We start from the raw sequence: 25,218 nt of genomic DNA on the forward strand, positions 1-25,218 counted from the left end.
ACCAGCTGCCTGACATTTGCCTGGCAGTCACCTGATAGTTGTCTGACATTCTTTGGGCCCCTATCCTTCCCTGCTCATATCTGCCTATCTAACTACACTAACACCACCAGTAGGTAATGGGGAAGTGAGACAGGGAAAGAAGGCAGACAATAGGGTGTGTTATCAAGCCAGTCACCACTGAACACTGCTTTGGGAGTGTTAGGGGCCTCAAGGAACTAGTGTAACTATATATTTCAGAGTTATCTCACTCAGAGGGTGAGGGAGCTGGAATATTTGTACACTGACTTTCATCAGTCACTGGTTGAGGGTCGCTTCTGGGAGGGTGTTAATTCTCTGCCTTAGATATGGGTTTAGGGAAAAAGCCCTTGAGCAAAGAAATATGAAGCCTATGAGTGGGACATCAACTGTGAATGGGACTCTGAAATGATCAAGTTGAGTGAATATGGGCAGAACACTGACAACATTCACTAGGATGACAGTGACAGTAACACAGATTGATATTTTTAATGGTTCCACGCTATTTGTCTTATAGAATATCCCACAGATTGGCTACTGAGATATAGTTCTCCATGGTCTTGTGTTTCTTCAATCTCTGTGAGGAGAGGCACCAACTGTCCTTTTGTTCTGCACTATCTTTCCAAACACAGTTAGATCGGGAACAGCTCGGAAGCTAGAGACGATGTCTCTCTTGAGGACAGGTTTGTTTACAATCCAGTGTAATAAAGGCAATGTCTCTCTTTAAGGCAAAGGCCAGGCAGGGTTGTCTGCACATCATAAAGACATGGGCCTGTAATTCCAGCACTTCTCAGGAGCAAGGTGGATGGGTTGTTTGAGCTCAGAAGTTTGACACCAGCCTGGGCAACATGGTAAAACTCTATGTCTCAAAGAAAATACAAAAAAGTAGCTAGGTGTGGTAGTGCACACAGGTAGTCCCTACTTGGGAGGCTGAGGCAAGAGGATCACCTGAATACAGAAAGCTGAGGCTGCAGTGAGCAGTGATCACACCATTACACTCCAGCCTGGGACAGAGTAGACTCTGTCTCAAAGCAAAACAAAACAAAACAAAATACCACAAGATTTAGACTCCCTAAACTTGGGATTCCTCTCCTATAATTCAACCACGGCATGTATCTGGTGTTCACTGTGTCAATTTGTAGGAACTGTGGCTTAGGAAATTGGCACAAGAAAATGATGATGCTTGATTGCTCCTGCTGCTGTGAGTGATAAACTATCCTTGGTCTCTAATCCAAGATTCTTCCCCTCCCCCTCCCCCCTCCCCCTCCCCTGCCCCTCCCCCTCCCCTCCCCTCCCCCTCCTCCTCCTCCTCCTTTTTTTGAGATAGAGTCTCCCCTGTCTCCCAGGCTGGAGGGCAATGGCACAATCTCAGCTCACTGCAACCTCCGACTCCTGGGTTCAAGCAGTTCTCCTGCCTCAGCCTCCCAAGTAGCTGGGACTACAGGTGTGTGCCACCACACCCAGCTAATTTTTGTATTTTTAGTAGAGATGGGGCTTCACCGTGTTAGCCAGGATGATCTTGATCTCCTGACCTTATGGTCCGCCTGCCTCAGCCTCCCAAAGTGCTGGGATTACAGGCGTGAGTCACCGCACCTGGCCTAATCCAGGATTCTTCTAACGGCATCCACTGAAACTGTCAGTACCCATGAAACTGCAGGCTAATCTGTTATCTTGCAAGTATAGTATAATTTTAGACCCTTCATAGTTCTTGACAATGGCTTTGACTGATTGTTTCCTTGGGATTAGATTCAGGTTAAACGTTTTTTCTGGTCAAGAATTCTAGGTATGTACTGCCCTTTGCATCCTATGTGAAGGCATGCCAGTTTGTTTTACAAATAGTGATGCTAAGTTTAATCAATTGGCTAGATGGCACTTGAAACATTTCGCTACTATAATGGTATTTTTATCTCTTTTGAGATTTTTTTTTTTTTTTTTTTTTTTTTTTTTTGAGACGGAGTTTCGCTCTTGTTACCCAGGCTGGAGTGCAATGGCGCGATCTCGGCTCACCGCAACCTCCGCCTCCTGGGCTCAGGCAATTCTCCTGCCTCAGCCTCCTGAGTAGCTGGGATTACAGGCACGTGCCACCATGCCCAGCTAATTTTTTGCACTTTTAGTAGAGACGGGGTTTCACCATGTTGACCAGGATGGTCTCGATCTCTCGACCTCGTGATCCACCCGCCTCGGCCTCCCAAAGTGCTGGGATTACAGGCTTGAGCCACCGCGCCCGGCCAAGATTTTTTATTTAATTCATTCACATCATCTCAGAATATCACCCTGCAGGCTAGACGTGGTGGCTCATGCCTGTAATCCCAGCACTTTGCTAGGCTGAGGTGGACAGATAACTTGAGGTCAGAAGTTTAAGACCAGCCTGGGTTTAACATGGTAAAACCCTATCTCTACTGAAAATATAAAAATTATCCGGGCATGGTGGCGCATGTCTATAGTCCCAGGTACTCAGGAGGCTGAGGCAGGAGAACTGCTTGAACCTAGGAGGTGGAGGCTGTAGGGAGTTGAGATTGCGTCACTGTACTCCATCCAGCCTGGACGACAAATATCATCCTACAGATTACTTTTGATCTTCCCAGATCTGGGAAGTCTGTCATCAGTAATTTCTCCAAGGAGCTGTTTTCTGTTTGTTTGTTTTAGAGGGAAATATTATTTAGAGACCAAAATCTCCTCCGGATGCAGTGGCTCACACCTGTAATCCCAGCAGTTTGGGAGGCTGAGACAGGCAGATCACCTGAGGTCAGGAGTTTGAGACTGCCCTGCCAACATCCCATCTCTACTAAAAATACAAAAAATTAGCTACTCAGGAGGCTGAGGCAAGAGAATCGCTTGAACCCGGGAGGCGGGGGTTGTGGTGAGCCAAGATCAACCCATTGCACTCCAGCCTGGACAAGAGCAAAACTCTGTCTCACAAAAACAAAATTAGCCGGGCTTGGTGGCCCATACCTGTAATCCCAGCTATTCAGGAGGCTGAGGCAGGAGAATTGCTTGAACCCGGGGTGGAGGTTGTGGTGAGCCAAGATCGTGCCACTGCACTCCAGCCTGGTCAACAAGAGTGAAACTCCATCTCAAAACAAACAAACAAACAAAAAAACCCAACAGGATCTCAATGCTAGATGTGCTCATTGCTACTGGAATTTCTTTGCTTCTAGACCTTTCAGTGGATAGAACTAGGGGGGAAAATCATGAGTTCACATTGATAACTTTGAACTAAATCCAACACTACAGGGGTCTTCTTCACCTTCCCGCATTCCATATTTGAATTTCTTATTTCCCATAATAACATCAATATGTTTGCAGATTTGCTGTATCTTATAATAAAGACAAAATAGTTTTAATTACTATACCTTTGATGGCACCAACAACAAGATCTAAGTAACTTTCAAAATTTGTTTGTAGTTCTTAGACTACATACAATTAAGGATGTACAGCCAGAATACTATGTTCAAATGTAACTTGAATTAAAATTTTTTCAGCATGGCTATAGTATCAATTTTATATAACTAGGTTGATTTGCTTCATCATTTTTGAACTAAGTTCTTAAAAATATATAAACCGGCTGGGCTCATGCCTGTAATCCTAGCACTTTGGAAGGCTGAGGTAGGTGGATTGCCTGAGTTCAGAAGTTTGAGACCAATCTGGGCAACATGGCAAAATCCCTCTCTAAAAAATTAGCTGGGCATGGTGGTGCATGCCTGTTACCCAGCTACTTAGGAGGCTGAGGCATAAAATTGCTTGAACCTGGGAGGCAGAGGTTGCAGTGAGCCAAGATTGTGCAACTGCACTCCAGCCTGGGCAAAAGAGTAAGACTCTGTCACACATACATGTGCACACACACACACACACACACACACGGAAAGGTTAAATTAGGTCATAAGAATGGGGCTGTTATTAGATAGGACTGGTGTTCTTATAAGAAGAGACACCAGAGCCCACATGCTGTGTGTGTGTGTGTGTGTGTGTGTGTCCCTGTGTGTGTGTGTGTGTGTGTGTGTACGTCTGGTCTAGAAAAATATTGGATATGTGATTGCAAAATATCTCCCATTCTGTATTGCCTTTTCACTTTCTTTTCTTTTTTTCTGAAACAGAGTCTTACTCTGTCACCTAGGCTGGAGTACAGTGGTGCAATCTCAGCTCACGCAACCTCTGCCTCCCAAGTTCAATTAATTCTCCTGCCTCAGCCTCCTGAGTAGCTAGGATTACAGGTATGTGCCACCACACCTGGCTAATTTTTTTTTATTAGTAGAGATGGGGTTTCACCATGTTGGCCAGGCTGGTCTTGAGCTCCTAACCTCCTAGATCTGCCTGCTTCAGCCTTCCAAAGTGCTAGGATTATAGGCGTGAGCCACTGCGCCTGGCCGCCTTTTCACTTTCTTGATAGTGCCTCTATTAGTCAGCTAAGACTGCCATACCAAAATACCACAGACTGGGTATGACCTCCCTGAGGACTAAGACTTCAATTTATGAGTGTTGGGGAAACACAATTTAATCCATAATATTCTATCCTCTGTACCTCCAAGGTTCCTGTCCTTCTTACATGAAAAATGCATTTACCCCAATCCCAATAGCCACAAAAGTCTTAGCTCATTTCAGCATTAACTCTAAGTCCTAAGGCTCATTTAAATTAAATCATGGCCAGGTGCGATAGCTCACGCCTGTAATCTCAGCACTTTGGGAGGCTGAGGTGGGCAGATTGCTTGAGGTTAGGAGTTCAAGACCAGCCTGGGCAACATGGTGAAACTCCGTCTGTACCAAAAATACACACTCATACACACAAAAAAATTAGCCAAGTATGGGGGCATGTGCCTGTAGTCTCAGCTACTCGGGAGGCTGAGGCGTGAGGATCACTTGAGACAGGGAGGCAGAGCTTCCAGTGAACCAAGTTTGCACCACTGCACTCCAGCGTGGGTGACAGTGTAACCCTGTCTCAAAACAACAACCACAACCACAACAAAAACTCAAAATGAGTATTATCTAAATCAGGAGTGAGTGAGACTTGAGATATGAGTCATTCTGTGGCAAAGTTCCTTTCTGGCTGTGAACCTATGAAACCAGGCCAGTTATGTACTTCCAGAGCATAATAGTGGGACAATCATAGAACAGACATTCCCATTCCAAAGGGAAAAAATGGAAAGAAGACAGGGACATGGGTCCCAAGCAAGTTCAAAACCTAGTAAGACTTTAGTCGGGGATGGTGGTGTGCGCCTGCAATCCAAGCGCCTCAGGAGGCTGAGGCAGGAGAGTTGCTTGAACCTGGGAGGTGGAGGTTGCAGTGAGCTGAAACATGCCACTGCACTCCAGCAAGGGCGACATAGCGAATGAGACTCTGTCTCAATTAATTAATTAATTAATTAAAATAAAACCTAGCAAGACAAATTCGGTTAAACTTTAAGGCTCAAGAAAATTTAATTGTCTTTGGCTTGACGCTCTGCCCTCTTGGCCCAGTGGATTAGCAGGCTTGCCTTCCAGGGCCACTGGGGAGGCAGCATCACCCCCTTGGCCTTATTGGTCTTGGGTAGCAGCCATGACGCACTGGATTGCAGCAGCTTGGCTCTCTGGAACTGAGGAGACACCTTAGCTCCCCAGATCTGTATCCTCTGGGCCTGCAGTTTGAACAGCAGCCCTGTTGCTAACTAAATCTCCTTTGGGATCAGTCTTCCCTTTTCTTAAAGGGTAATGTGTGTTCACAGCCAGATAACTCTGTTGCCCCATGCTTTGGGATCCCAGATGTCTGACAGCCTTCTTTCCCTCTGTTGTACCTCTGTCCCCTTTAGTCCAAGATGACAGTGTTTATGCTGGTATAATCTCATCTCTCTTCCTGGCTTGCACTGAGAAAGCTGAATAAATGTGTAAATTGCACCTATGTTCTCTATGAAAGATTTTCTAGCCACATCATCAGGATGTTCCCTAGAACATGCTGATAATTTTTCAAATCTTCAAGTTTTTTTTTTTTTTTTTTTTTTTTTTTTGCTTAATAATTCCTTCAGTTTGTCTCTCTTCTCACATTTTACTAGATAAAAGAAGCTAGGCCATACCTTCAATAGTTTGTTTAGAAATCTCCTCAGCTAAATATCCAAATTTATCACTTTGAACCTGCACTTTCCACACTAGAACACCATTTGGCCACATTCTTTGTTGGAGGAAAGGATGGCCTTTTGTGCACTTTCAAATAATGTGTTCCTAATTTCCATCTGAGACCTCACCAGAATCACCTTTATTCCTTATTCCTACCAACAATCTCTTCAAGACAATCTAGATTTTTTCTTTTCTTTTTTTTTTTTGAGACAGGCCTTGTTCTGTTACACAGGCTGGAGTACAGTGGTGGGATCATGGCTCATTGCAGCCTCCACTTCCCAGGCTCAAGTGATCCTCCCATCTCAACCTCCCCCTGCCCTGAATAGCTAGGATTACAGCCATGTACCACCATGCTAATTTTTGTTTTGTTTTGAGACAGAGTCTCACTCCATCACCCAGGCTGGAGTGTAGTGGGATGATCGTGGCTAACTGCAACCTCCACCTCCCAGTTTCAAGTGATTCTCCTGCCTCAGCCTCCCGAGTACCTGGGGTTACAAGCATGTGCCACCATGTCCAGCTAATTTCTGTATTTTTAGTAGAAATGGGGTTTTGTCATGTTGGCCAGGCTTGTCTCAAACTCCTGATCTCAAGAGACCTGCCTGCCTCAGCCTTCCAAAGCACTGGGATTACAGGTGTGAGCAGCTGCACATGGCTGAATCTAGGCTTTTTCTAGCATGTACCTCAAAACTCTTCCATTCTCCACCCATTATCCAGTTCCTGAGTTACTTCCACATTTATAAAGTATTTATTAAAGCAGCACTTCACTTCTTGGTATAAAAGTCTACATTATTCTGCTAGGGATGTCATAAAAAAATAATACAGTTTGGGTAAACATCAGAAATTTATTTGCCATAATTCTGGAAGCTGGAAGTCCAAGATCAAGGTATCAGCAGGTTGGATTATCCTGAAGCCTTTCTCCCCAGCTTGCAGATGGCCACATCTTCTTTTTTGTTTTTGAGATGGAAGTTTCACTCATTGCCCAGGTTGGAGTGCAATGGTAGGATCCTGGCTCACCACAACCTCTGCCTCCCAGGTTCAAGTGATGATTCCTGCCTCAGGCTCCAAAGTAGCTGGGATTATAGGAGCCTGCCAACACACCCAGCTAATTTTTGTATTTTTAGTAGAGGCAGGGTTTCATCATGTTGGCCAGGCTGGTCTTGAACTCCTGATCTCAGGTGATCCACTTGCCTTGGCCTCCCAAAGTGCTGGGACTACAGGTATGAGCCACTGCATCCAGCAGGTCACATCTTCTTGCGTTCTCACATGGTCTTTTCTCTGATGTGTGTCCCTGGTATCTCTTCCTCTTCTTCTAAGGACACCAGTCCTACTGGATTAGATACCATTCTTATGCCTTATTTAACCTTCATTACCTCTTTAGGGCCCCGTTTACAAATATAGTCACATTGGGAATTAGGGTTTCAACATATGAATTTTGGAGTAACATAATTCAGTTTATAACAGTGTAATGGATGCACACAAGTTTTAAAATATTCATTTATGTGGTAAAATATAAATAACGTACACTCCTTTAATCTTTTTCTAGTGTATACTTCTGTGGCATTAAGTACATTCACAACAATCTGCAGCCATCACCCTTATCTTCTCCAGAAATGTTTCTTTTTCCCAAACGGAAACTCTATACCAATTAAACACTCCCTCTTCCCTCTCCCCCATTCTCTGGCAGCCACCATTATGCTTTTCTGTCTCTATGAATTTTTTTTTTTTTTTTAGATGAAGTTTTGCCCTTTTGCCGAGGCTAGAGTGAAGTGGCACAATCTCGGCTCACTGCAACCTCTGCCTCCTGGGTTCAAGCAATTTTCCTGCCTCAGTCTCCCAAGTAGCTGGAATTATAGGCACCCACCACCATGCCCAGCTAATTTTTTTGTATTGTTAGTAGAGACAGGGTTTCACCATGTTGGCCAGGCTGGTCTTCAATTCCTGACCTCAGATTATCCAACCACCTCAGCCTTCCAAAGTGCTAAGATTACACTCGTCAGCCACTGTGCCTGGCCCTGTCTCTATAAATTTGACTATTGTAGGTACCACATATAAATGTAATTATATAATATCTATACTTTTATGACTGGCTTATTTTACTTGGTGGAATGTCTTTAAGGTTTATCCACAGTGTAGTATATGCCGGAATTTCCTTCCTTTTTAAGGATGAATTACACAAAAATTTTATATTTTGATAAAGTCCAATTAATTTTATTTTTTTGGAGCAAGGGTCCTGGTCTGTCACCCAGGCTAGAGTACACTAGCACAATCATGGTTCACTACAGCCTTAATCTCCTGGGCTCGAGGGATACTTCTGTTTTACCCTCCCAAGTGGCTGGGACAATAGGTGCCTGCCAATATGCCCAGCTAATCTTTTTTAAATTTAATTTAATTTTTTCCTTTTCAATGTTTTCACAATTTTTAATTTTTTGTCTTTTTTTCCATTTCAACGCCCAGCTAATCTTTTAAATTTTTTTGTAAACATGGGGATTTCTTTACGTTGCCCAGGCTGGTCTCTCAAACTCCTGGGCTCAAGTGATCCTCCTACCTTGGGTCCCCTAAAGTGCTGGAATTATAGGGATGAGCCACTGCACCTGGCCTCAATTAATTTTTTTCTGTTGTTACTTGTGCTTTTGGTCTCAGCTAAGAAACTATTGCCTAATCCAAAGTCATGATTTATACCTGTATTTTCTTCTATGAGTATTTTAGTTTTAGCTTTACATTTAGGTCTTTGATTCATTTTGAATTAATTTTTATGTATGTGAGGTAGGGGTTTAACTTCACTCTTTTGCATGTGAAATACAATTGTTCAAGCATCACTTTTTTTTTTTTTTTTTTTTTTTTTTTTAATAGAGACAGTGTCTCACTTTGTTGCCTAGGTTGGCTTCGAACTCCTGGGCTCAAGCAATCCTCCTGACTCAGCTTCCCAAAGTGCTGAGGTTACAGGAATGAGCCACCTCACCCAGCCTGTTTTTTGTTTTTATTTTTGGGACAGGGTCATGCTCTGTTGCCCTGGCTAGAGGATGGTGCCATTATAGTGCACTGCAGCCTTGAACTCCTGAGCTTGAGGGATCCTCCCATCTTAGCCTCCCAAGTAGCTAAGGACTACATGTGTGTGCCACCATGCCCAGCTGATTTTTTAAAATTTTTTGTAGAGACAGGGTCTTGCTGTGTTGCCTGGGGTACTCTGTCACTCCTGTCCTCAAATGGTTTTTCCGTCTTAGCATCCAAAAGCGCTGGGATTACAGATGTAAGCTACCTACTGTGTCTGGCCTAAACTGTTTCAATGATAGCAAGATTATCTACAATTAGTTAATAGGTTGGGAGTAAAAGTTGAAACCCCTAAAAGCAGCATATTCTTTTTTTTTTTTTAAATCATAGTAACCAACTATTCTGTTAAATTTTCTCTTTTCCGGGAGTTTTCTCTCCCACAACTCCTATCCTTCTGTTCCAGTCTAACTTAGTTCTTGGGACTTCCCTTTACTGTTTTCCTGAATTGAATCTAGTGATTACTGGATGTTGTCAGATACCCTGATTTCTCCCTCATTTTGCTTGAGTACATGTTTAAGTGACTCTTTTTTAAAAACTTTTCCTAAATTTTTGTTTTTTGAGATGGAGTTTTGCTCTTGTTGCCCAGGCTAGAGTGCAATGGCGCAATCTCAGCTCACTGCAACCTCTGCCTCCTGGGTTCAAGTGATTCTCCTGCCTCAGACTCCCGAGTAGCTGGGACTACAACCACACGTCACCATGCCTGGCTAATTTTTGTATGTTTAGTACAGACGAGGTTTCACCACTTTGGACAGGCTGGTCTTAAACTCCTGACCTCATGGTCCATCCACATCTCCCTCCCAAAGTGCGGGGATTACAGGTGTAAGCCACCTTGCCTGGCCCACCAGTTTGATTTCTGCTCTTTTATGGGCTCCATTTTTTCCCTTTTTGGAAACTTAGAACTTCTTTATATTTAGAGTTCAAATATTTCACATGGCGTATGTTTGTTTTGTTTTAGTTCTGTACTAGTCGATGCTTTCAGTTCTAGGTAATTTTTTTTTGCATTTTTTTGGATAATTTTCTGTCCTTCCTTTACTTTGTTTTCTCTTTCTCATACAATAGCACGGTTGAACTGATTATTTATCTATCTTATTTTCTCTCAGAATTTCCAACTCTTTATATATTTATTCTATTTATTTTTATCCCTGAGACAGGGCCTGGCTCTGCTGTCCAGGCTAGAGTACAGTGGCATTATTTTGGCTCACTGCAACCTCCGCCTCTGAGCTTAAGCCATCCTCCCCACTCAGCCACCTGAGTAAGTGGGACTACAGGCACAAGTCACCATGCTTGGCTAATTTTTGTATTTTTTTGTAGAGACAGAGTTTTGCCATGTTGCCCAGTCTGCTCCTGAATTCCTGGGCTCAAACAATCTGCCTTCCTTGGCCTCCCAAAGTGTTGGGATTATAGGTGAGAGCCACCGTGTCTGGCCCTATTTTTTTTCTTTTGCTTTTTGAGATAAGGTCTCTTGTTCTGTCACCCAGGCTGGGGGGAAGCACCACAATCCTGGCTTACTGCTATCTTGACCTCCCAGGATCAAGCAATACTCCCACCTCAGCCTCCTGAGTAGCTAGCACCACAGGTGTACATCACTATACCTGGCTAAGTTTTAAAAATTTGTATAGAGATGGGGTCTCACTATGTTCCCCAGGCTTCTTCAATTTTTTTTTTCCTTTTTGAAGTTCAGTGACTTTATCTTTCAATACTTTAATTAAATGTATAATTAGGCCAATTTCTTATATTTCAAGATCTACTTTTTTGAGATGGAGTCTTGCTCTGTGGCCCAAGCTGAAGTGCGGCAGTGCAATCTTGGTTCACTGCAGCCTCTGCCCCACCAAGTTCCAGTAATTCTCCTGCCTCAGCCTCCTGGGTAGCTGGGATTACAGGCATCTGCCACCACGCCAGGCAAATTTTGGTATTTTTAGTAGAGATGGGGTTTCGCCATGTTGGCCAGGCTGGTCTCGAACTCCTGACCTCAGGTCATCTACCCACCTTGGCCTCCTAAAGTGCTGGGATTATAGGCATGAGCCACTGTGCCCGGCCAATATCTACTTTTAAATCTTGGATGATACTTCATCCGAGTATGCTAGCATACTAGTTAGGTTTTCTAAAATCTCTGAAGTTTCTGTTTATCTCCCCGACACTCCACATTGGAGAATTCTTTTTTTTTTTTTTCTTCTGGTGCTGTGACTTGGATGAGACTTCTCTTAAATATCTAATAATTCTTAGTTGTCTGTTCATATATAAGATGAGGCAGTTGGAATGCTGATAAGGAGTATTGTGACCTTGGGAGGCGTCTTAGTCTACTTTATGTTGCTATAAAGGTATGCCTGTGGCTGGGTAATTTATAAAGAAAATGCATTTATTTAGCTCACGATTCTGCAGGCTGTACAAGAAGCAAGGCACAGGCATCTGCTCAGTTCTGGTGAGGGCTTTCGTGCTGCATCAAAACATGGTGGAGAAGATCAAGGGAAAGTGTCTGCACACATGCAAAGAGAGATCAAACCTGAGGTGATTCCTGGCTTTACAACAAACCAAAGGAACAAATCCATTTTCCTGATAACCAATGTAGTTTTGCAAGTGTGAAAACTTACTACTACAAGAATGACACCAAGTCATTCATGAAGAATCTGCCCCCATGACCCAAACACCTTCTACCAGGCCCCACTTCCCAAGACTATCACACTGGGGATAAAATTTCAACATGAGATTTGGTGGAGACAAAAAAAAAAAACAAACCCATATCCAAACCATAGCAGGAATTTCCTGTCAACTTGCCCAACTTCACTTTAAAGTGAAGTAGGAGTGAGTAGGAAACCAGTTACTGTGCTAGGATAAAGAATGCTTTAGTCTTAGGTCATTCAATACTCAGTTGTCCCAAATCTCCCCAGATTATGAGAATGCTTAATTTTAGCCTGGGATAAATGCCTAGATATTGTTTCTGAGATATAGGGAGGGTTCTGGTCTTCCTTATACAGACCTTTATTTAGTCTACCTGTTCTAACCCTGCTTCTCACTCTTGCTCTGTCTTGCAGGTATCTCCAAATCTCAGTTTCCCTAAAGAACTTCTGGGCTGATATGTCCCCTTCATTTCTGCAGTACCCTCTACACCCATTCTACATTACAGTTTTCTCCATTTTATTCTGTCAGACCACACTTACTTTTTTTGCATGTCAATTTTAAAAAAAACTATCTTCTGATGATCCCCTTCTGATTTTCTATCTTTTATCATTTTCATTTATCATCATTTTATTGGGTTTCAGGAAGAAGAGGCAGTAAATATATGTGCTCAGTTAGCTAGCTTTAATCAAAAATCCTAAATGTAGGTTTTAAAAAAGATATCTGGAGCAGGGTAGGAAATTATATTTTTTGCCAGTGTGGTGGCAAAAAATAAAAATCTGAATCGGTGTTAGGACAGTATTTCTGTGTATACCTTAGTGCTTAGTAACGTGAGTCTCCAGATCCACATATGTTAAGGACACGATGTATTTCAGACACCTACTTCAAACCTCACTTTACAGTTAAGTAAGACCAGAAGTAGAATGATTTGCCCGAAGCCACACAAGTAGACAGTGGGAGAATGAGAACATAAAGATCTATTGACTCCTAGTTGACCTTTCTCTTACCTTACCACACTGCTAGGGAGCAGCAAGATGGGGGGACCACGAGTCAGATGAGAAAGGTCATGAAAAATAGTCAAAGGATGACTTTTCCTGGGTAATTAGCCGGATGTCCAAGAAATGAAATGCTGGTCTGGCAGCACATCGTCTAACAGTTGGTAGTCATATGCAGGAAGTACTGTAGGGGGAGATGACAGCAGGCCCAGGAACTGCAATGATCCAAGTGCGAGTCGATCCTGGGAGGGAACAATTACAGTATGGGCAGGATGAAACAGTAGAAACTGGTGAGTGAATGAATGTGAACGCTGAGGAGCGACTGGAATTTGTTGGAGGGATTATGAGGCAATACAAAGTGGTTAATTATGGTGGTGGGGGTAAGTAGGAGCAAAATGATGGCTTTCAACTCCTCTCAAGGACACCGAAAATTATTTTAATAAACACTGGAGGAAGCCTGGGAATAAATATAATTCACACCATTCTTACTTTCTTGGTTTAGAGATAGCTTACCTACATCCTTACATTTATGGCCACCCTCTGCAAACACACACACACACACACAAAACAAAAAAACCGGCTGCGAGTCTGCACGAGAAAATCGGGTTGCCAGACTCCGGGACCCAGCTGCCCGCCCCCTCGCCTAGCTGTCGGAGGCTAAATAAACCCCTGCCGAAGCAGTGTTTGGCACAGTGCACGGTCGGAGCGTGGACACTAATTTCCGCCCACGCTCCCCACGTACTGGTCGGATCACCACAGAACACGACGTCCAGGACTGGGGTCCTCCGCGATGCCCGTGTGCGCAGTCCCGCACGTCTCAGGTCAGATGACCACTAACTTCGTGGCCACGTTCTGCGAAGCTAAGGGGAAAAAAAGCTTCCTTGGCACACAGCGTTAACCCGGTAGCCCGGAATGATCCCGGCACTGCTCCCGCTGCGCTTGCGGCCACGGGCGTGGGTAACGGGCCACGAGAAGGGGGTGGGGCGCCGCTTAGGTTTGGGAGGACAGGACGCTGCTCCTCGGGCTTCCAGCGTCCACTTCCTACGGCAAGCTGGAGGAGACAAACGCCGCCCTGCGCTCGCGGAGCCGGCCCCGGCTCTCCCCTCCCTTGGCCTCAGGGGTCGTGTGTGAGAGTGTACGTGTGTGTGTGTGTGTGTGTGTGTGTACGCAAGGACGCTAAGCGCCCATCATTCTGTTTCGGTGCCGATCCACCACCGTGGCGCGGAATCTCCCCCGCTTCCCAGCCCCTCACCCGCGTGCCCCGGAAGGCGCCCGGAGGTCCCCGGGCCGACGCGTCACGCTCCCGGGAGGCTGAGAAAAAGGGAGGCAGCCGGCCCAGGAGGCCGGGGAGGCGCGCGGCGTCCCGCGGCGGGGCTGAGGGCGGGACTAGGTGTCTCGCGCAGGAGGCGGGGCGCAGTGACGTCGCGGGCGCCCGGGCAGTGCTGTGGCTGTGGTGGCGGCGGCGGCGGCGGCGGCGGCGGTGGTAGTGGTGGCGGCAGCGGCGGCGGCGGCCGGGCGGCAGCGGCAGCAGCAGCGGCAGCCTCGAGGAGGGTGAGACGGCCGCAGCGGCGGCAGCGCGGAAGTCGCGGGGGACCCAGAGCTTCCACCCTGTAGCTGAGGCTTTCGCCTTTCCTACCCGCCTTCTTGCTCACGGCCCGAGCTGGGCTGGGCAGGGCAGGGCAGCGCGCCCCCGGGGAGGGGCGGAGCTGTAGGTGAGGCTTCGGGACCCCCTCCCCCTCCTCGCCAGCCCGGAGGGTGAGGAGGAGCGGGCCCCACCCAGACCCGCGGACCACCGGCGCCCACCCGCGGGCTCCACCCAGCCAGGCTCTGGGATTGGGCGGGAGCCGAGGCGGTAGATGTGGGGAGCCCCGGGCGGGAGGTGGGAGGCGGGGGACAGGGGCTCTGGGCAGTCGGGGAGCGAAGGGTGGGAGGCTTAGGAGTCGTCAGACTGCGGACGAGGTAGTGGGGAGACGGGGAAATTAGGGAGCCAGGAGATTAGGGTGCGGTCAGGGTGGATCTGTGGGTTAGGTGAGTGATGTAAGATGTTGAAGATGATTCTTTTCATTTTGATGAAATGGTGAGATAAAAGATGAAGTGTTGTATTTCAAAAGGAAGATGAGCCTTGCGTATTGCCTTTGAGGCAGTTGGAGAACCTATTGCACTAGATCTCACGTTTCCACTTTAGGGTTCGATTCTTTTTCTTCTGGCGGGGTGGGAGGCGAGGTGGGAGAGGGAAGACAATCCTCCTGCTTTGGCTCAGGTAAATTGTAAGCGTGGATGGATCTGAAAGTTTTACACCCAAGAAGAGGGAGATCTTCGATTTAGACAACTTCGTTCTGGCACCCACCATTTAGGTATAGGTCGCATTACACTTAGCTCCTTCAAGGTGGTGTCTCCCAGTTTTTGTTTGTTTGTTTGTTTGTTTTTTCCTGTGCCTAAAAGATCTCTTTATACCCAGGCTTTATGGACCCTTGCGAGAAGGCCCCAGACTCAGGTGCTTGCTTTGGAAGACACATTTCTGAGTAATAGTTGCAGGTGGTTGTGGTTGACTGCTTTGGGTGGATGAAGTGAACAATTTAAACAGTTCTGTTGGAGCTAATTACAGGAGAAATGCTTAAATGTTTTAAACTACAACCGTCTTTCACAGCGTGTTGCTTAGTAGACCTTGACTTTTAGACATTTTGTATTCAATGCTAAATTGTTGGATTTTCTTTTCTTTTTTTTCTTTTTAAATAATTTTGCCATGGAACCGCGTATAGTCTGAACACATAAATTGTTGGATTTGTATTTCTCATTTGCAGTTATATTTATTGCAGTCTTTATTAAAACACTTTAAAAATGAAATGAAACTTTGTTTTTTTAGTCGGCCCCTCAATTTCTGAGAAATGTTCTTGGAATCAAGTGCTTTGAAAACATTTTGGGGGCATGTGTCTCACTTGGTATGGAAATGTTACTGAGTAAGCAGCGTTCAGTGTTCTTCACATCACTCTTTCACAACTTAGCACTGTGAATCAGAATCTTCTTTTCTGGATTCCTGCTCCCTGTTAGATTACAGTATTCAGTAGCCCTACTTATCGGTTAGTGTCAGTTAAGCTATTTCTTGTTCAGAAAACAGGTCCCACGATGACATGTATTATGTAATGGATGGAAGTAGACATGGCTCTCAAAAATTCGTTTATGGAGGAAGAGAAACTGTCATGAAGTGAGATTTAAGCAGTGACTTTCCCAAGACTTATCCGGGTTATTAGGGAAAATAGCCAGAGAAGTGCTTTCCTGTAACTCAAAAGATAAATATACAGATATGAATTTTAGTAGTTGCAGATCATTGCTTTTTCTAAGTGCCTACTTAATGAGCAGATTATTGTCTTCCAGCAAATACTTCTACTTGTAGAGAGGTATGGAAAACAGGATATAATAGGTATTAAGTGAGAAATGTGTGGTCCAATTTACAATTATAAATAAAAGATTTAATTAACTGTATTCAGTTAATTCATTTGGTAAAGTGAATAGTTTTGACTTTGGATTAGTTAGAAGGAAAACAAAATATCTAGTTTTGGCTTTTAAATTATACATAGACTTAAACAATTGGGACAAATGTGAACTAAGATACTGGGTAAAATTTGTGTGCACTCTTAAAACGACATTTGCATGGCCGGAAGTAAGCTGTGATTCTTGTTCTTGGAATGAAATCACATAATTTTGGGAAAAGTCTAAGGTAAAAGTAAGCTATTTCATTTAGCATTTCTTGTGCCTGAAAATATGCCTACATTTTATTTTTCACAAAAAGTTACTTGCTTGTCATTGCTTGTGATATCCTTGTTGAGTCTACTGAGGTGTTCTTTTTTTCCTTCATTACCTACGTCATAAATAAGTATGCCAGTCTGTTAATTCAACATTAATACTGTAAACTTGAAAGTGAAGGTTCTCATAGCAACAGCTGCTCTGTTTTACACTATGGTTACATTTAGAAGTAGTATGAGAGTTGTTAAATGTGTGTTTTACACATATTCTATCAGAAACATTAATGGAGAAAGATAAGGAATGACGTATTTTGGTTAAGAATCAGTACATTGATTATCAGTTTTCAGAGACATATAATTAAACAGTATACAGATTATGTGGAATATAATTTTTTTCTTATTTCTTTTTTATTTTTTTTAAGATGGAGTCTTGCTCTGTTGCCCATGCTAGAGTGCAACGGCTAGATCTTGGCTCTCTGTAACCCTGCCTCCTGGATTCAAGTGATTCTCCTGCTCAGCCTCCCAAGTAGCTGGAATTATAGGCACACGCCATCATACTGGGCTAATTTTTATATTTTGAGTAGAGACAAGGTTTCACCATGTTGATCAGGTTGGTCTTCAACTCCTGACCTTGTGACCTGCCTGCCTTGGCCTCCCAAAGTGCTGGGATTACAGGCGTGAGCCATTGCGCCTGGCCTCTTATTTATTTTATTTTTATTTTTATTGTATGGAATATAATTTAAATCTGTTGCCAAGTCTTGCAGTGTATTAAGAGTTTGGGTTTTGGAGTCAGAGTGCCTGAGTTCAAATCCTGGCTTTGCCATGGTATGATGTAGGGCAAAATGCTTAGTGTTGTTTATTTCCCAACCTTAACCTGTGCCTTAATTTCTTCACTGCAAAATAAAAATAATAACAGTAGTACTTAATCTCTTTTTTTTTGAGACAGAGTTTCGCTCTTGTTGCCCAGGCTGGAGTGCAGTGGCACATTCTTGGCTCACTGCAACCTCTGCCTCCTGGGTTCAAGTGATTCTCCTGTCTCAGCCTCCCAACTAGCTGGGATTATAGGCATGTGCCACCACGCCTGGCTAATTTTTTGTAATTTTATTAGAGACGGGGTTTTACCATGTTGGCCAGGATGGTCTCGATCTGTTGACCTCGTGATCCACCCACCTTGGCCTCCCAAAGTGCTGGGATTACAGGCGTGAGCCACTGCGCCCGGCCAGTACCTAGTCTCTTAAACTGGTCAGATGAATTAATTCATGTATTTAGAACAATTTAAGCCCATAATTAGCTGGTTCACTAACATCTTTTAAATAAAGTTTTACTGTGAATACTATACTTACTTAACACGTATATATTAAATACGTGTTACGTACCACATACTCTACATGCTGGTATCATAGCAGTGAATGGGTCTCCCAGCACGTTGGGAGGCATGGCTGGGCAACATAGTGAGACCACGTCTCTGCAAAAATAAAAAAATTTAGTATGGTAGTACATGCCTATAGTCTCAGCTACTCCGGAGACTGATGCAGGAGAATCACTTGAACCCAGGGGTTCAAGGCTACAGTGAGTTGTCTTTCCATCATTGCACTCCAGCCTGAGCGACAGTATGAGTGAGACTCCATCTTAATGAATGAATGAATGAATGAAAGGGCAATAGGAGCTTATATTGTACTTTTTTCAGTTGAGAGTATATCTGACCAAGGTGAATGGTGAGAAGGGGTTGGATTTTGGATATATTTTGAGGGTAGACCTATAGAATTTGCTGGTGATTGGATGTGGGATGTGAGCAAAACAGAAGAATAAAGAACAAGGTTTTTGGCCTGTGTGACTAGAAGAATAAAGTTGCCAGTAACTGAAATGGAGAATGGTAATTGGTGGAGCATGTTTGTGGAGAAACCAGATGTTCAGGGTGATGTCTAGGAAGAGTGAGAAATGTGGCTGTTTTCAGCTTATTTGCAGTATTTAAAATTATGAGGTAGGTGAGATCATCAGGTGAGTGAATTTTGGTAGAGAAGAGATCCAGACGCCTGAGCCTTGGGCACTGATTCATTCACTTATTTATTCAGAAGTTATTTAGTGAGTATGGTTCTTCTAGGTACTTTTTTAGGCATTGGGGGTGTAACAGTGAACATAATCTTCACCTTTGTGTAATTTACCCTCTAGATACACCAGGGGTGGGGGAGGGGTGGGGGGATTGAAGAGGAACCAGTAAAGGAGAGTGATAAGAAATCATTGAATTGGGAGGAAAATCAGGGGAGTATGATGTTCTAGAAGTGAAGGAAAGGCAGCTTTCAACAAGGAGGGAAGGATCAACTGTATCATTGTTTAAAGTTGTGTCAGAATATTGAGTAAGAGAGAATTCTGCTTGATTATAATGTCTAATACCAGAGAAATGACTACGTTTTAGTATGAGATAGATGAGAAACTTTTAGTGTTTTATTTCTCTGGGTTCATTTTTTTCTTCTTCTTCTTTTTTTTTTCCCACCTGCAACTGTTTTGATTGAGTTATACTCTGGGTTGATTTTTAAGAAATATTTCAGTCAGGCGAATGCCTGTAGTTCTAGCTACTCTGGAGGCTAAGGCAGGAGTATTGTTTGAGCCCAGGAGATCAGGGCTATCTGGTATGCTATGATTGCATCTGTGTATAGCCACTGCATTCCAGCCTGGGCAACAGTGAGACCTCATCTCTAATTAAAACAAAAATTCATTCTTTTCAGAACAAAATAGGCAGCCTGGGAGTGCTAAGGAAAGGTATGTTACTTTTTATTGTTGTTGTTAATTTTATTTACACTTATTTTAAGAAATAATAGATATACTACTACATTAGAAAGTACAAGAGAATATACAGTTAAAAGTCTTTCCTATCCTATTTAGTTCTTTCTGAAGGCAATCACTGTTTACAGTTTCTTGTTTTTTCTTTTTAACCAATGAAATTCTGTGCAATAAGGCATTTAGCTATTCTAAAATTGCATAAATATAAGAAATATTTTATCTTCCACTCTGATACTGAACCCTGATAATATTTTATACTTTTTGAGAAGAGTCTTAGTCTGTTATCCAGTCTGGAATGCAATGGTGTGGTTATAACTTACTGCAACCTTGAAGTCCTGGGCTCCAGTGATCTTCCCACCTCAGCTTCCAAAGTAGCTGGGACTGTAGCCATGTGCCACCATGCCTGGTTAATTAAAAAAAAAAAAAAAATTGTAGCGAGACAAGGTGTCATTATGTTGCCCAGGTACTATTTTAGAATAGATCATTTAAAAGATAGTTTTAGAAGCCTTTCAAGGGAAATAGTGACTGCTAGGATCAAACATGTCTTCACTAAGTCACATCAGACAGTAGTTGCCTAGAATTGACTTGGTTACTTAACTGATACATAAAGGAAATGCAATAGTTGCACTTTATCTAGATGTCAGCTAGGTTTTTTCATGCCATCTTTGTGGAAAGTATGAACATATGTGTCCTAGATTTCATGAGGACAGGAGCTATCTAATAGGTACTTACTAAATACTTGATGAATGAATGGATGCCAACATAATAATGTGAATTTACAACCTGTTGAATGGCTATCCCCGGGAAATAAAGAGGTGCTTATTGAGCTTGGTGTTAGGTAACTCATCCATACATTTATTGAAATGACACAGGATGGTAGCAAGACTGGTGGCATAGAGGATAATGGCAGCTGTGAACTAGTTGCCAGCATATCCTTACTGAGTATGGGGGATGTCCAGGTCATCATTAGGTGATAGTGAAGAGGTCGAAAGAAGTTGACTGTGCTACTGAATAGCATGAGAATTAGACTAAACATTTTATGTAAGGGTTCAAGAATAGTGGTCTGGAACTGGCACTGGCAGAAAGGAAAGTACCAGCCTTGTTTCCCAATATTGTGTGTGGAGTGTCAGAGACTGAGTAGCTTTCACTTAAAAGGACTATATGAGAAGAGGTGTCCTGATTGGAAAATTAGGTTTCAGTTAAGGCAGAGAGGTAGCAAGAACATTTCCCAAGGAAGTTGAGGACTTGTAGAGGAGTTTCTTGATAACAGAATGAAGTTCCATGAGAATGTATTTTTCCACCCTATCGGATTCATGTTATCATTATTTAAACTTTAAAATATCTCTTCATCTTGATAAAAAAACTCCAGCTTCATACTTTATTGCTGTAAAGTTGCTCTCTGCTTTACAGCCACACTGTTAAAGAAAAGTTGTTTGCATTTGCTATATATTTCCATTTCTTCACCTGTGACTTTCTTCTCAACTTATTTCTGTCTTGTTTCTATCTCTACCATTTCAGTGAAACTGAAAATAGCCAGTGGAAATATGAAAATAGTCAATGTCTATTTTTCTATCTTGTTCTTATTTAACCTCTTAGCAGCTGTACTGATTGTCTATTGGCTAGGTAACAAATTACCCCCTAACTTAAGGAACATTTATTGTTTCACAGTTTTTGTGGGTCAGGAATGTGGGTGTGGTTGGTACCTCCGCTTTCAGGGTCTTTTACAAGGCTGCAGTCACCTCAAAGCTCTACTTGGGGAGGCTGTTTCCAAACTCACTCATGCGGCAATTGGCAGGCCTCAGGTCCTTGTTGGCTGCTTCCTGGAGAGATCAGTCCCTTACCATTTGGGTTTCTGTGTAGGATTACTTAAAATATGGTTCCTCACTACTTCTGTATCAAAAGCTCTGTCTGGGAAGAGGACAGATATTAGCCAGAGTCTTTTTGTAACCTTATCTTGGAAGTGATGTGCTATTTGTTGTATTCTGTTCATTATCAGCTAGTCACTAGGTCTACCGCCCTCAAGGCGGGATTTCACAATGGCATGAATATTGGGAGGCAGAGATCATTCATTGCCATTTCAGGACTGCCTATCACAGCAGCATATCACGCAGTCAACACCTCTCCTTCCTTTGTAAAGCTCTTTGTTCTCTTGAGGTCTTCAAAGCACTTCTCTGTTTTTCTTGCTGGTTCTCTGAGCTTTTTCTCAGTCACCTTTTTTGTTTTTTTGAGAGACAAGAGTCTTGCTCTGTTGCCCAGGCTGGGGTGTAGTGGCACGATCTTGGCTCACTGCAGCTTCCACCTCTCAGGTTCAAGTGATTCTCCTGCCTCAGCCTCTCCAATAGCTGGGATTACAGGTGTGCACCACCACACCTGGTTAATTTTTGTATTTTTAGTAGAAATGGGGTTTTGCCCTTCTGGCCAGGCTGGTCTCAAACTTATGGCCTCAGGTGATCTGCCCACCTCAGCCTCCCAAAGTGCTGGGATTACAGGCGTGAGCCACCGTGCCCAGCCTCTCGGTCACTTTTTGAATGTTTCTGTTCTCATTTATTAAATGTTTTAATTTCTCTGGGCTTTCTCATCACCTTCTATTTCATTTTTCATCTGTATGCTGAGTATTCATTTTTATGTCTTCAGTTTTCACCTTTCTCCTGAGTCTGAGGACCAGTGTATCTAATTGCTACTGAATGTTTCCATTTGGATGCCCCTCACACTGAGCACATCCAGAACGGAATGTATGATTTCTGCACTTCCTCTGGTGTTTCTTAATTTGTTAAATGACACCACTGGGTGCTTACGCCAGAAATGTGTGTGCTGTTCTTGATTTCTCCCTTTCTTCCACCTTCCATTTTACTATTCCTTATTTATTTTATTAAAATCATGGGTGTTCAATGATGGTGTGAATGTTTTTATGAGGTAGTGCATTCTCTGCCAGGTTGCAAGCATTGAACCTGGTGCTAGGTGATTTTTTTTTTTTTATTTGAGATGGAGTTTCACTCTTATTGCCCAGGCTGGAGTGCAATGGCATGATCTCAGCTCATTGCAACCTCCGCCTCCCCAATTCAAGCGATTCTCCTGCTTACCAAGTAGCTGGGATTACAGGCATGTGCCACCACCATGCCGAGCTAATTTTGTATTTTTAGTAGAGGTGGGGTTTCTCCATGTTGATCAGGCTGGTCTTGAACTCCTGACATCAGGTGATCCACCCACCTCGGCCTCCCACAGTGGTGGGATTACAGGTATGAGCCACTGCACCTGGCCTGCTAGGTGATTTTTAACGTTCCTTTCAATCTCGAGATACTGCTTGTGTAGCTATTGAAGATTTTTGCATAATCAGGGCTGTCCTTTGAAAGGTAGAAACTCTTGAACGGTCATTTTTAGTCGTTCACCAAAGAATGAAACTAAACAGTATTCTTTTTAACTTTTATTATGGTGTGCTAAGTGATGAATAGACAGTAATTTTCATCTGACAGCCCTTTTGTATATATCATTTGCATTTTTTTTTCTGTTTTATTGTTAAGCATTTATGTTTGAAAGCCCTTTTGCACGGAAATAAGATAATCAGGCCAGATGCAGTGGCTCATGCCTGTAATCCCAGAACCTTGGCAGACTTAGGTAGATGGATCACTTGAGGCCAGGAGTTCAAGACCAGCCTGACCAACATGGCGAAAAACCCCATCTCTACTAAAAAATAAAAAAAATTAGCTGGCTGTGGTGGTGCATGCCTGTAATCCCAGCTACTCTGGAGGCTGAGGCATGAGGATCGCTTGAACCCTGGAGGCAGAGTTTGCAGTGAACCGAGGTTGCACCACTGTACTCTAGCCTGGGTAACAGAGAGAGACCCTGTCTCAAAAAAATAAATAAATAAGTACAAAAAAATAATGGGGTGAAAATTTGTGTGAACTTAAATTAAGTCTCTGAAATTGTAAAAACTTTTCAAGAAATAAAAGTTCAGAACTTAAACATAATTTTACTGTAGGAATATAGCTTGTCTTTTGAAGGAATTCCTTCCTGAAGCCATTATTTATGTATTTATTTTTATTTTTTATTTTTTTTTGAGACGGAGTTTCGCTCTTGTTACCCAGGTTGGAGTGCAATGGCGCGATCTCGGCTCACCGCAACCTCAGCCTCCTGGGTTCAGGCAATTCTCCTGCCTCAGCCTCCTGAGTAGCTGGGATTACAGGCACGCGCCACCATGCCCAGCTAATTTTTGTATTTTTAGTAGAGACGGGGTTTCACCATGTTGACCAGGATGGTCTCGATCTCTTGACCTCGTGATCCACCCGCCTCGGCCTCCCAAAGTGCTGGGATTACAGGCGTGAGCCACCGCGCCTGGCCTTATGCATTTATTTTAAATTAATTAATTCATTTATTTTTTTGAGATGGAGTTTTGCTCAGGCTGGACTGCAATGATGTGATCTTGGCTTACAGCACCCTCTGCCTCCCAGGTTCAAGCCATTCTTTCACCTCAGCTTCCCAAGTAGCTCGGATTACAGGTATGGGCCACCACGCCCTGCTAATTTTTGTTTTTAGTAGAGATGGGGTTTCACCATGTTGGCTAGGCTGGTCTCCAGCTCCTCACCTCAGGCGATCTGCTCACCTTGGCCTCCCAAAGTGCTGGGATTACAGGCTTGAGCCACTGTGCCAGCCTATTTTAAATTTATTTTTTAGAGAGAAGGCCTCACTCTGTTGCCCAGGCTGGGTGCAGTGGTGAGATCATAGCTCACTGCATTTTCAAACTCGTGGGCTCGAGTAATCCTCCTGCCTCAGCCTTCCCAGTAGCTAGGACTGCTGGTGCTTGCCACCTTGCCTGGCTAATTTTAAAACTTATTTTTGTAGAGAGTGGGTTTTGCTTTGTTGCTCAGGCTGGTATTGAATTCATAGCTTCAAATGATCCTGTTGTCTTGGCCTCCGAAAGTGCTGGGATTACAGGCATGAGCCACTGTGCCCAGCCTTGAATCCCTTCTTGAATGTAACACGTATGTAGAAAAGTATGTAAAACAAAAGTAAAGGTTTACAATTTGTGAATTAGACACTTGTATGACCATCATGTAGGTCAAGCACTAGGACCTTGCTGACATTCTACAAGTTTTCCTTGCAGCTTCCCAATCACAACCCACTCCTTCTCTCATAAATGTAATCTCTGTCCAGATTGTAGGGGAATCACCTTCTTGATCTGTGTGTGTGTGCGTGTGTGTAGACCTTTTTTATTTTGGCTTAGTTTTGACTGTTCTGCATCTTTATATACATGGAATCATATTGTATGTATTCATGTCTGGCTTTGACTCAACATTTTGTAAGATTCACATTTGCATGTAACTTCATTTTCATTGCTAAATAGTATTCAATTGTATAAATATACTACAGTTTATTATATTACTGATGGATATTTAGGTTGTTTATAGTTTTGGGCTATTATGGATTATGCCACTATGACTATTCTTGTAAAGTCTCCCCGCCCCCCCCCCCCCCCCCCCGAGATGGAGTCTCATTCTGTTGCCTAGGCTGGAGTGCAGTGGTGTGATCTCTGCTCACTGGGTTCAAGTGATTTTCCTGCTCTAGCCTCCTAAGTAGCTGGGATTACAGGTGCCCACCATCACATCCACCTGTTTTTTATATTTTTAGTAGAGACAGGTTTTGCCATGTTGACCAGGAAATGATCTGCCTGCTCAGCCTCCCAAAGTGCTGGGATTACCGGTGTGAGCCACAGTGCCTATGTTTTGTTTTGTTTTTTTTTTTGAGACAGTTTTGCTTTCTTGCCCAGGCTGGAATGCAGTGTTGTGATCATGGCTCACTGCAGTTTTGACCTTCTGGGCTCAAGTTATTCTCCCACTTCAGCCTCCTGAGTAGCTGGGACTACAGGTGCATACCACCATGCCTGGCTAATTTTTTTTTTTTTTTTTTTTACATTTTTTTGTAGAGATGGAGTTTCACCATGTTGCTTAGGCTGG

The 25,218-nt window shown here is 43.4% G+C and overlaps 1 protein-coding gene and 1 long non-coding RNA gene across 17 annotated transcripts in view; one reads left to right on the forward strand and one right to left on the reverse strand.

Moving 5' to 3' along the window:
* Positions 1 to 2,282: 2,282 nt before the first annotated feature.
* LOC104652410 (uncharacterized) lies at positions 2,283 to 14,096 on the reverse strand. Of its 3 annotated transcripts, none has more exons than XR_012518613.1 (3): positions 13,495 to 13,584; positions 11,514 to 12,994; positions 2,283 to 7,423 (listed from the first exon to the last, which is right to left on the reverse strand). It is a non-coding gene; the product is annotated as an uncharacterized LOC104652410 (long non-coding RNA). The 3 variants fall into 3 exon arrangements; XR_012518612.1 differs by lacking the exon at positions 2,283 to 7,423 and adding an exon at positions 14,005 to 14,096 and having other exon boundaries at positions 11,480 to 12,994; positions 13,495 to 13,612; XR_745724.3 differs by lacking the exon at positions 2,283 to 7,423 and having other exon boundaries at positions 11,480 to 11,617; positions 12,765 to 12,994.
* ERC1 (ELKS/RAB6-interacting/CAST family member 1) overlaps positions 13,504 to 25,218 on the forward strand; it is a 515,798-nt gene continuing 504,083 nt past the window's right edge. For 8 of the 14 annotated variants that reach the window (XM_010345058.3, XM_074403330.1, XM_010345059.3 and 5 more), the window contains exon 1: positions 14,186 to 14,303. The gene's annotated coding sequence lies outside the window, so the exon portion shown is untranslated. Of the gene's footprint in view, positions 13,574 to 14,108; positions 14,304 to 14,440; positions 14,465 to 14,580; positions 14,605 to 25,218 lie in introns of those variants that run through there. The other 6 variants (XM_074403332.1, XM_074403333.1, XM_074403327.1 and 3 more) reach the window with 5 other exon arrangements.

This window comes from Saimiri boliviensis, chromosome 7, assembly GCF_048565385.1.
Source record: "Saimiri boliviensis isolate mSaiBol1 chromosome 7, mSaiBol1.pri, whole genome shotgun sequence".
NCBI lineage: Eukaryota > Metazoa > Chordata > Mammalia > Primates > Cebidae > Saimiri > Saimiri boliviensis.